Source organism: Cygnus olor, chromosome 2, assembly GCF_009769625.2.
Source record: "Cygnus olor isolate bCygOlo1 chromosome 2, bCygOlo1.pri.v2, whole genome shotgun sequence".
In the NCBI taxonomy this organism is placed as follows: Eukaryota; Metazoa; Chordata; class Aves; order Anseriformes; family Anatidae; genus Cygnus; species Cygnus olor.
The window spans coordinates 146,412,847-146,425,201 of NC_049170.1; positions in this window are offsets into that span (position 1 = coordinate 146,412,847).

The following is a 12,355-nucleotide window of genomic DNA, read 5'->3' on the forward strand; positions in this document are numbered from 1 at the left end:
TACGTAACACAGAAAGTAATGAAATTTATATGTAATTTTAGTCATTTGCATTGTTGTTAAGCATTGATTAGGCACATAGTCAAGTGCATTTGTTTAATGTATCTGAATGCCAAGCGAAATGTGGGGCACTTGGAACTTGAGTACTCCAAGAGCTCTATTGGCCCTTTGAGTGCTGTGTCCAACAACTAAGGTGACACTATTTGTTACGAATCTTGTGTTCAGGTCCCATCCCACCCTGTAGATGTCTATATTACTGTAATGAAATGCCTAGGTTTTGCTTACTGGAAATCACAGACTTGCTAAGTCTTAATGTTACTGAGCTGCTGTGAGCTCCAGGTAGTATCTAAGTGTTGGCAAAACTCCCATACTGACCCTTTATTCCCCTCACCCTCTTGGGAGCTGGGGCTGGCAGGCATTTTCTGTGCGAAGCACAAAAGACTGTACAATGAGATGCAACATCCATCCCATTGGTGATTAAAAGCACTTCCATGAAAGACCCAAATCCATGTCTTTGACCTTTGGTGTCACATCCAAAGAGGGATGCAGCACCATGAAACAGATCTGAAAGGAGCCGCCTTTATGTCCAGAAGGTGCACTCTGATATGCAAGTCTTCTTCTGCATGCATAGAAACCTCACTGCAAAAAGAGAAAGCAAACATATATTTCATAAAAACTGAAAGATGACACAGAATATGTACATAATTTATATCTGTTGGAAGATACAGCTTCTGAGTGCAAATCAAATAGCTGCATCCAGAAAAGAGAAGAGTAAAAAGTGCTACACAACAAGAACCAAGCAAGTACTGCCTTCACTTACAGCAGCAATGGCCAAAGGATAAAGAGAGAGGTGGTACTGTGTAAGGAGGCCCGCAGAAGCAAGGTGCCCTGGGTATTTGCACCTTCAAAATATGTTGCCAGCTACAATGAACTGCTTCACGCGTCAACGAGCAGTTCAGATGTGTTGGCCCTTAAATCTATGTGACAGCTCAAATGGCAGCAGGGGCTTTCCCTGCAGTCTTTGCAACATCCATCAGCATTGCATATGGTCCTGTAACACTGCTGCCATTACGAGACTGAATTTCTAATTACAGGCTTGAGCCTGAGACATGGTTGCAACACCTTCTCACCAGACCTTTACCAAATTGCCAGAAAATGCTCCATTAGAGAAAATACACTACGCACACTCTATCTTACACTTTCTTCACACACTCATAACCGGTGCTTAAAAAACAGAGTCCTGTAACTCCTCGCTGCAAACCCACCTGTATACCAACAGCTCCACACACAAAATCTCAAACCTAAGCTCCCATTATTCACATTTTGAACAGCTGGAAAAAAAGCAGCACACTCCTTTCCGATGGAAACAAGCATTCTTGGCTAAGTCAGTACATCTGCAAAGCCTGACAGGACTTCAATAGCTGGCTGAGATCCTTCACCAGTCCTTGGAAGGATGAGCCTTGCCTGCCACTTGTCTTCTGGGTCTAAATAAGGGAAGAAGACAGCTAGAACCAATTATAAGATGAGGCTTTACAGCAGGAGAACAAAAGTGTCCTGGACTTAGCTTCAGCCAGTCAGTTAAGGGTTGTGGAGTACTCAGGAGACCCTGATCTTCACTCTGTTTTTACTACGTCAGGGAAGGGTCTCTGGTTTGAAAAATGTAGCACCACTCCATTTGTAAAATAAGAAGGATAATAACGCTTCGTTGCAGGCCTCTACACTTTATTAGTAGCTGAAGTCTAGAATTAGGTTGGCACTGTGCAAGGCATGAGGAATGCTGCTGTCTCCACTGGCTTTTAAACAATGAATTATAAATTACAAGCCTGGAGCTCTCGAGTGGCCAGAATGTGATATCACTGCATCGTTTTGGCAATGCTTGGCCTTGTCCGAATGGCAATGTCATATCGGAGTAGGGAGGGTTGTAAGAGCACCAGTCAACAGAGGATTATGTGTTTTCAGAAAGGATGTGTTAAAAACAGAGGTATATCCCTTACTGAATTGCACAAAAGAGGCATTTCAATTGTTGAGGATGGGCTGAAACATGGAGAAGACGATAAAGGTATCACCGAGGTGTGATGTACTGGCTGAGAGGGAACGGGAGCAGGAAATACTGCCGCTGGTGCCATAGGTCAGAGCAGTGCTCTGCAGAGCCTTGAAGGAAACCATGAGTAGCTTAAATTTAATGCAGGAGGCCAAAGGAAAATGATGGAAGAATTCAGAGGTGCCACTGTTGAGGCGGATGATTTACCGAGGCATTTGAAATAGGTTGCAAGGGAAAAAGATGAAAATGAAGAGGAGGCTGTGGTAGTCTTGAGGAGAAATGATCAGGGCATGACCACAATTTTTGTTGTATGGCTGACAAGGGTGAGAAGTTGCACATGGCAAAGTGATGTAATTTAGTAAATGTCTGGATCTTGTCGCAGACAGGGTAAGACGAGTCTCAGGAGATTTAATTAATGTATAGGAGTCCTTGTAGAAAATTGCTAAGTGTTGCTATGCCCAGAAGTTTCTCAGGAAGTAAAAAGGAAGATGAAAGATGGTCACGATTCCCTGATTTCAAAAAGAAATTCAGCAGGAGTGGCAACCTGTGCTTCCTGTCCAACAATGAACATTTGGACCTATTGGCTCCCTATGGGTAGAAAGCACAACAAAGACCAATTCCTTGCTTCTTGGGCCTCCAGAGGCTTCCTTCTGAATGATGCCTGAAACAGCTCAATAAATCTTTATGGAGACATAAAGTATAAATTCTATATTGATTTCATACTGACTTGTTATAGACAAGCAACTCTTCCAAAAATGTTTCACGCGTTCATTTCTCTCCCTTTAGAGAATGCAGTGTGCCAATTTCTGAGACAGAACAAAATTATCATATATTATTTTTGGATGTAAGCAATTTGTGGTTAACCTTACACTGGCAAAACAGTGTACCAAAATCCTGGTTTCAAAACCAGGCAAGTTTATTGGATGAAGTGTGAAGGAAGGAAGAGAAAATTTCATGTAACCCAAATAATATGACATGTTCTGCCAGCCTACAATAAGACCGAAGCTGGAGTAGCTCAGCAAGAGAAGATGAAGAATATTAATGTATCAAAATATCTATATGTGGATGCAAGAAGCATGGAAAATAAGCAGCAGGCACTAGGAGACGTATCGAGCAATGAAGTTTATGAACTAGTGGGCCCAGCTGAGACAAGGTAGGCTGATTCTTGTCAATGCTTTGAATGTCAATAAAGAAGGATACAGTCTGCAAGAACCAGGAGAGGCTCAGTGGCCCGATACAGCTGTGTTTTCTCATTGGTGTGGTGGATGCAATTGGCGGAAAATGATGTTCTGTTGTCTTGGAGAAGCTTAAAATTAGTAGATCAGAAGAAATAATGCACATGATGGATCCAGGGTGGCATTTTGTTCCTGAGCTGTTGGAAATTCCTAAACTGCTGAACAAAATGGATGTAAATGTATTTGTGATGAAAGACGACACAAGCATTTTTGTTAAATGCACACATAATTCCGTAGTGAAGCTACAAAACACTGGATGCTCTGTTTGAATGTAGAGTATATTCTTATGAAGTTTCCTAATTGCAATAATTAGTACCAGCTGTGGGATGGGCCACCCACTTCTCTTTCCCACTTTGATGTCAGCTGCTCAAGGGAAGAATGTAAATAGAAGCTGGACTGAAAATGCGAACACTTCTTGAGGTCTCTGGCCTCAGTATCGTAGCCCTGAGTCACTGTTTTAAGGCTGAGCATCTGAAGCATACAGGAAAGAGCTATCCTATGAAAGGTGAAACCATAAAGAAGGCATTTTAGTCAGCCCCCAGGTAGTTTGACCATTAATGGTTTGTACTTTTCTTTTGCACACTGTGTTGATCACTGAAATCCTACGTAGCTGATTTCCCGTGCTCTGAGCACACAGACAGCTGGGTTTGGGTGAAGCAGGCTCGGCTTTTTGGTTGGAACTCATGGCACACCACTGGATGGGTTGCATGTTCCTCGTTGGAGATGCCTGTAGGCAGGTAGGCACAGCCGAAGCCTTGTTTATGAAACTCTATGGGGAAATACAGACTCCTTCTGAGAATACTTGCAAGGGCATTCTCACATGCCTCTGAATTGGCAGTTTTTGGGGTACAAGGTCCTGGTCTGAACTGGGTAGTGATGGGACTTGAAATGTTATCGCCTGCTGTATAACCTGGTCAGCAGCCTGCCCAGCTGGTCTCCTCTCCTCAAGATTTTGGTTTCACGTCTGATTGCTGTGGGGCACATGACGGTATGAAACCATCACATTTGACCACAGCTGTACCGGGTACTAAAATACTTCGAGGAAGTTTTCTGGGCTGGCACGGACAAACAGAGAGAGCCTCACAGGCTACTTAACCAAGAGTGAGCATTACCCAAAGGCAGGCACAGCCTCCATCCCCATGCATTGCTTCTGGCCTTGGGAGGGACCAACACTTATCGTGGCCAGAAGAATGCTTTATGTCCAAGGCATTGCTGCAGTACCCTTTCCAGTAATTTTTTTAGCACCCACACATAACCAAAAGCTGGCTGGATGACACTGTACGTGCAGCTGGTACTTCAGACCGTTCAGTCCCAGGCAGCAGACGCACGTCCTGCTTCTCTCTGTCACGGGGCTCACTGCAGCTTTCACACAGCTGTGCTTGCTGCCCCCCCCACCACCGAAAGCCAATGCCCCACCCCTTGCCCAGCAGAACTGCACCTGTTGAGCCTCCTTCCCAGGCTTTAGATTAGCCTAAATGCTTTTGAGCAGTAGATACATCCTTGCCTGGATCAGTCAGAAGACAGGGAATGCTTGTTTGACTAAGCTGCCCCTAATCCTTTAACGGGGAAGCTTTTATCTAGCAGAACTGGTGAGTGAAACACACAGGATGAAGGCTTGTTAGCAGAAAATATTGCAGTGCTGCATTTTTTATTTTTTATTTTTGGCAACTCCACAGCAGACTGCAAGGCTTTATAGACATGCATGTGTCAAAGCAAGCCATGCTGCTCTGCTGAATGCAGCCTCCTGGGAGTCGGGAAGGAGGGAATTTGGAGATAGGTTTGGGATGAGATATTGTAATCTGCAACTGCCCTGCGTGGATTATTAAATCAGCGCTTTTAGGTATGAAAACAGTGTGGGACTGTCAACACTAAATATGTCAGTCACAGGTAGAAACCGCCTGGCGTCCTGCAATTCTTATTTGCATGAAATCAAAAATAGTAGGAGGAAATCTGCCCGCAGCAGACTTTCAATTTACGTCAGCCTGACAAACTCTTCAGCGACAGAAAGCCTCTGTGTGAACACTTAGTCATCTCCTTCATTTAACATCCAGTGGGTGTAATGTTTGGCAGCCTAGCCTTCTGAAGAGACAGCCCTGGTATCTCATTTTAGCACATTATCCCATTATATTGAGCACTGTAGTATCCCAGTGTAAGGAAAGCAATGAAAACCTGTGACTGTATGTGCACAAGGGGCACACAGTCAGCACTGGCTTGTCTGGGGCCACCCAAGCGCCTGTGATTAACAATTAACAGAGGGTAGCTGAAGGAGCAGGGGGAGCACTGAGGCTGCCTGTGCCAGCCAGGGAGAGCACAAGGCCAGTCCCCTGGGCTTTGCTGGCCCTCCTCAGGGATGTTAACAGGGCCATGCCACGGCTCACAAATGGCCTGACTGGTGGAGGCCAAATGCTGCCCAGTGCCTGAGCTGGGTTATTCTGCGAATGGGCACAGGCTGCACTTAGATGTCCTTTTAGACACCAAAACCCATCTAAATGTCACCCTACCAGGAATCAAAAGCAGGTTTTCAAAGATACCCTGGTGGATGCATGATGCCAAGTGCAAGTTTAGAAAATACCGAAGCATACAACATTGATGGGAGATACCTGCTAAATCTTTGTCATTCCTTTTTAACAAACCCTGTGACATTGCATTTACACCTACAGGTGTTAAATGGCTATTTTGGACCTTAGATGCTTAACTTCTGTGGAATTTAAAATCCAAGGCCCAGACAGCTCCACAATGGCACCAAGCTTTCAATGACATTCATGTAGCTGGCAAGTAAGAGCAAGACTAATATACTTACATGAAAAGCACCAAGATGACTAGTTTTTAGATATCCCAGGCACAGAACACAAAACGAGAGTGGGCATATTGAGATTACAGCCACCCTGGTAATTTAAACATACTCAAACTGTGCTGTCACAGGGGCTGGCTGGCATCGAGTGACCTGTGTTGAAGCCACAAGCAGACTGCCTGCTTGGAGGGACCCTGGCCCATGCCTGCTCCTAGACCTTGGCTGGATGCTCTTTGGCAGACCAAGAGGCGGCACAAGCCAAGGAAGTTTCCAGGAACCATTACGATGATTTAAAAGTGCATGCGATTGAATTTCAGTTTTCCTAGAAGCACCCTGGCACATTGTAGATGACCAATGCAGACATACTCATGGGCACCACACAGCATGCTGGGGTGAACTGCGGCAGCAGAAGAGATTTTTTATTCACCTTCACCAAGTGTCCTGGCCACCAGGCTGCAGCACAGTGGGCTGGCTCATATACCCTTCTCCTGGCCTCAGCAATCTTTTTATTTTATTTTATTTTATTTTATTTTATTTTATTTTATTTTATTTTATTTTATTTTTTATTTTATTTTATTTTATTTTTTATTTTATTTTATTTTATTTTTTTATTTTTTTTGCATGCCGCTGCTTTCTCACCATTTCTGTCAACCTTGGACAACTCTGCTTTGCTGACCAGCCACGGTTTGTCTCAGACCTGTATCTACCTCCAGGCAATTTATAGGGGACCTGAACCGCACAGGGTGTGCAGCAGAAAATCCTGGGAGAGCTTCACACTAAGCAGTAGAGAAATCCCTCACTGGTGTTTTGTGCCCTTTAGAAACAGGAATTAGATGCTTTAAAATGTTATCCTGACGAAAACTAGAGGGAGCTGATGTGGTGGCTTTGAAACTTTGTAACAGGCAGGGATGACATGAACATCCCCGTAATTCCATGAATGTTGAGGACAAGGAGGTGGATATTTTTATTTACAGCTAGCCTGTGACTCGATCCTGTTAAGGTATGCTCGTTAATAGGCCTGATATGAGTAGGATTACTCTCATTACTCCCGAAAGCAGTGAGCCCACTGGCAGAATAAACATTGGCAGGATCAGGTATCAGATGAGTCATCTTTTCCAAACACAAAGAGCCAGCGAGCCAGTAAATAAACATGTTAGCTAAATTAACTACCACAGGTAAACTCCGTAAACTCCGTGTCATTTTAAAACACCCTTGGGATAACCACCGCCAAGTACTTAAATCTCTGGCCTAAGGCAAGCCTAACACCGTCCCACCCCACAGCCAACCCTTTGGCTTTGCTCCTCCCGACTGAGCTGGGGTCTGGGGGTGGATAAATTGGTGGGGTCCAGCGAGATGAACACCTGCAAGGTCAGCATCTTCTCTCCTCTGCTTCCTGTGCAACCCATTTGAAGTCCGTGGGGTCACACGATGCAAATTAGAGGGGAATTGGGCTCGTGGGGTCCCTGGCGTAAGCGTAACACTACAATATTCCCTCAGGGCATTTCAAATAACATTCAAGAATCAGTATAAGATCATAAGCATTAAATTAATGAAATAGTGTTTAATTTGGGAACTCTTCCTTGATGGTTTAAAATTCAAAAAAAAAAAAAATCACCACATCTCTATAATTAAGTAGGTGGACATCTGAGTAAACTGACACTAACAGTGAGAGGACGAAGCAAAGCAGGGCAGGACACCTTGCCAACGCAGAGCCAGCTCTGTGACAGTCTCCTGGTGGTTTTATTTCACGCATCTTTTAAAGGACCAAACAATAACCTCTGCTAGGATCATGCCACAGTCAATTAGGCCTCACCTGTGGGAAAGTCTCACCCATGCTCAGTCTACGTGTTTCTCATTAGATTTTATCCCGCTGTTCTTGGCTGGCCTCATCACTGGCATCCTTCATGGCAGGGAACTGATCCCATCAGCAGGGCCCTCGAGGGCCTGGTTCAGTGGCCACTGGGCCAGTGGGAGCCCTCCCAGTCACCACAGTGCGGGCACGGCACTGGGCCCGTCCTCTGGCCAAAGGCCTGCTGTCACAGGAGGTCTTGTCCTCCAGCAGAAAGCCAGCGTGCTTGTCTGGGGACTTCTGATTTGGGGTCATCCTGAGCAACAGCAAGGGCCTATTCTTCATCGAGGCTGAGGAAGTCGCTCTGGATAATGCGCTCGTTGTCTGTGGAAGTCAGGCAAATGCACGGGATGTACACAGATGGTGTTCAGCACCAGAGAAAACAGAGCTGTTTAGGGAGTTTTGATGAATATGTCATGGCTGCATATGGATGCTGTGCCTTTCAAAAGAGAGAGCTGTGTGTTTTGTGTGGACTTTTGTTGCATGAGGTGTCAGCTTCAGAACTTTAATGAATTAATTTTTTGTGTGTCTTTTCACCTCAGCACTGGATTGTTCATAAGACACATTTTTTCCAATTGTATTTCCTTCTTAGAAGAAAACTGCAGCTGACAATGACACTTGAGATTCCTTCAGCTCTAGACTTATTTTGACAGCATTGTAAATGAATTATGGGACCAATTTTGGCTGTACCATTAGCCACTGGTCCCATTTTCCCTGTGATTTTGATACTATCTCTAGTATCCATTTCAAAGCTCTGTATGGGCTGGATGCCATGCGGTTTGACGGTGAGCTTTCACATTGAAATCCGTACAAGTCTAGCACATGGGCAATTTCGCAGCATGGAAATGATGTTTCCAAAAATGTACAGTGTTGATATCCTTTCCTTGGGCATGGGGCCCACTCTCTGCCTTCTGAGCTGAGAAATGCTCCAGTTGTAGCAGTGGTTTTGTGGAATTTATTTAAAGAACAGATTCCCAGCTGCTGCAGACTTAATAACTCCACTGATTTCTGTTTCCACCTGATAAAATTACAGCTCGTTTGTTTGTTTGTTGGCTTCATTTAAGGTCTGAATGGTGCTGATGATCCTCACAAGATACATTTCCTTCTGCATCTTCTGTTGTGACACTGGTGCTGAATTGGGTTGAGCTGTGATGCGGGAACTCTCCATCTTAAATGAACAGTCTGGCGAAATCAGGATACGTGGCAATGGGAGGAGTGTGATGGTCTTTGGTGGGGTTCTGATGCCAAGCACCTGACCATCCGTCCTTCAATTCTCTTACCAGTGCCACAAAAGTGCTGATAAAATTAAGAGTGTTTTGATCTGGGAATAAAACTCTACTGATAGAACCCAGCTCTGGGGATAGTTATGGCTCTGAATTTTTCTTGACCATTTAACAGAACAAAACACAGCAGAGCAAAACAGATGCCAAATGTTGATGATGTGATTTTGTAGAGCCACCCCATATCCATATAGGGTTCCTCTCCACACAGTTTGATTTCAGCTGTCTAAGGAAAAGCACAGCAGGAAAAGCAGTGGAGAATCATACTGTGTCTTTTTAATATGGAATTTTAGCTGTGTTTCATTTCAGTAATATTTCACAGGAGGCTCCTATGACTGACAAGCACCGTATAAATAAAATATACTATCATTTCAAAAGCATAACCTGTAGGTTGCTCCCTTGTGCTGACTACAACATTTGCTACTACCATTCTTCCTCAGCCGTAAATATCATGAATCAGTGAAGCTGCTGGACACAGTGGTTTTAAAACCAGTCTATAAACTAAACATGTAAAAAATGTATAACATAAGGTAGAGTACATATATATATATGCATATATGTGTGTCAGTTACTCACTCACTGTCACATATTCATATGGTGCAAAGCATCAGTGTCTTCCTTCTCAATCATATACTCTTAACAAATGTAATAATAAATCACCAGTAAAAATAAATCAAGTGACTCAGTTGCCCATATACTATGAACTGTGATATGCGCTGGTTGTCAGTAGGTGTCATGCAACACCACAGTTTTCAAACACCTGGCTTTCACAAAAATAAAATACCCCTTAAACGGCCTATTCATCTCCAAATGGGTTCTTTGGTTGGGTTTGTTTGTTTTTTTGTTTGGTTATTTTTTTTAGGTAACAAATATTCTCATTTGGATGATGAGCAAGTGTAATGTGAGCATCCACTAATGAGGAATGGCAACTAATTCCCATGTATATTTGGCTACGTATTTTGTGATGTTTGGAAAGGCAGTAGTAGGCAACACAGCAGACAAGCAGTCAGCTCTCGTTGGAGAATCCAAGCACAAAGGCACCAAGCCTAGTACCTGTTCACCTCCATATTACCTTTTCTTCTCTGTTCTCCCTGTGTATCCAATAATCCAATAAAAAATTCTTTTGTTTCTGTCATAGCTGCAAATGCAACTCAGTAATGTCATCATACAGATCAGACAGCTCAAGCTTTCTCTAATCCAATCAATGAAATGACCATGCTGTGTCCCCTGTTTCAGTTTAAAACTGAAGACGGTATCCTGACAGAAATTAATCCCAGCCCACTGCTGATCAGATCTTAGGGTATCATTGTGTTCGGTTGCTGTTTTCACAGCTTGGTCGTACACACATTGAACTCACAAATGTGGCAATGAAGCTAAACAAAACAATAGCTTAATTTTACGGATTTTAGGCTGATTTCAGCCCTCAAGTGCTTGTCGGGTGCCCTGCCCACAAGTTATGTGAGTGTCTGGGTGCACTTTAGGAAGAAGAGTTCGGTCACACACCTAGCATGACATGTGGGAGTGACACAACAGACCACAATGATTTCCATTTCCATGCCCCAAAACCGACATCCACCCACAGCCCTGAGAAGTTCAGACTGCCCTGAGAGAGGGCATTAGGAGTGGTGGTTAACCTCAGCCAGTTCTTTCCATTCCAGCTCCCTCTCACTAATTCCTGATAACGCTGTGAACGTCTATTGATCAGGCAGAATTTCTTTTAGTTGCTCCTGGAATTGAAATCTCATCTGATTTGCTGGCATGAAGCCACCACCAGTTTTTGATATAAAGAGAATGATTGTTCTTTTCCACATCTATAAAGAAGAAAATTGTTGCAACTCTTTTTTTTAAAAAAAAAAAAAAAAAAAAAGAAAGAAAGAAAAAAGAAAGAAAAAAAAAAGGCAGCTTTAATGCCAAAACAGCTGGGGGAAGCAAGCCTGAATTTGTCAGACAGATAGCCTTCATTGCAGAGAAGTGTCTTGGAGTGTTCCGGTTAAAATTGGTTTTGATTTGCCAGAGTTAAGAGCTGTTGAGGATTGCACATGCAGTAAATGTTTTAACACTGATAGTGCTGAGCTGGGAGCTTGCTGCTGCCACTGTCATTGCTGTGGTCTGGCTGTGTTTGCTGAGGCACGGGATGCTGGAGGCCCCTGGAGGGCAAAGAGGCCAGGTAGAGGGATCCTGAACATGAAGTCAACTGGAGCCAAAGCCATTCTGTGGTCGGATCACAGTCCCTGACGATGCTGTGCACTCAACTGCAGGAATTTTGGACAATATGAGTGAATGGAAACTGAGAATGAAGCTCGACCTGGCTGAATTCTGCCTGTGCCATAGTTTGGGCAAGCTGAAGTGTCCAAGCCTCGGAGAGAAATTCAGCATGACTACTCAGAAGTCCCAGTTCAGTCTGCATTCACCAGAACAGCCTACCTAGCCCTCCATTTCGTGATGAATGCAATGCAAGGACTCTAACATTCTGATTTTTACACCACACTTACACAGGGTTATTTCATGTTTACTCAGAGCCAGGTGCCTAAATTCCACCCAGAGAGAGAAAAAGAGACAAAGTCTCCTTGGGGATGTGACCTCTCAGACCTGCACAAAACCCAGCCCTAAGTTAGAGTGAAGTTTTTCCTCCCACACAAAGTCACACTCACTCAGGGAAATGCCATGATGGTGTCACCAGTGAGGCAGCGAAGTACTCTGACAGCATATTGATTTTGCACAACTTAAGACACCTCATAGAAAGAAAGATTTACTGTGTGATTGATAGACAGATGGGCAGGTAGCTGTGTAATCAGAGAAAATGGAGTCTTCTAGCAGCATCTTATTTATGGTCGCTTATTGTGCAAACGCTGAGAACCCAAGGAGGACTGTTATTTTCTCTTTTAAAGCTCTTGGAGCAGATTCCCAGTACCATATGCAGCACTGCAGTTGGAGAACTACTGTACTAAGCAACTTGGGCTGATGTTTTGTTAACTGGTGTGTGTTACTAACAGTGTATTTATTGTTCTGTTGGGTGAATCGTGGCCAACTCTTGTCTCTAGTCAGAGCCTCTGTGGTAGCTACAAACTCTGCAATGCTGTGGCTGTGCCCCAGCGACACAAAATCCCCCACTTCCCAACAGTGCATATAACCTCACTTGTGTTGTTCTTTCTGAGTCCTGTA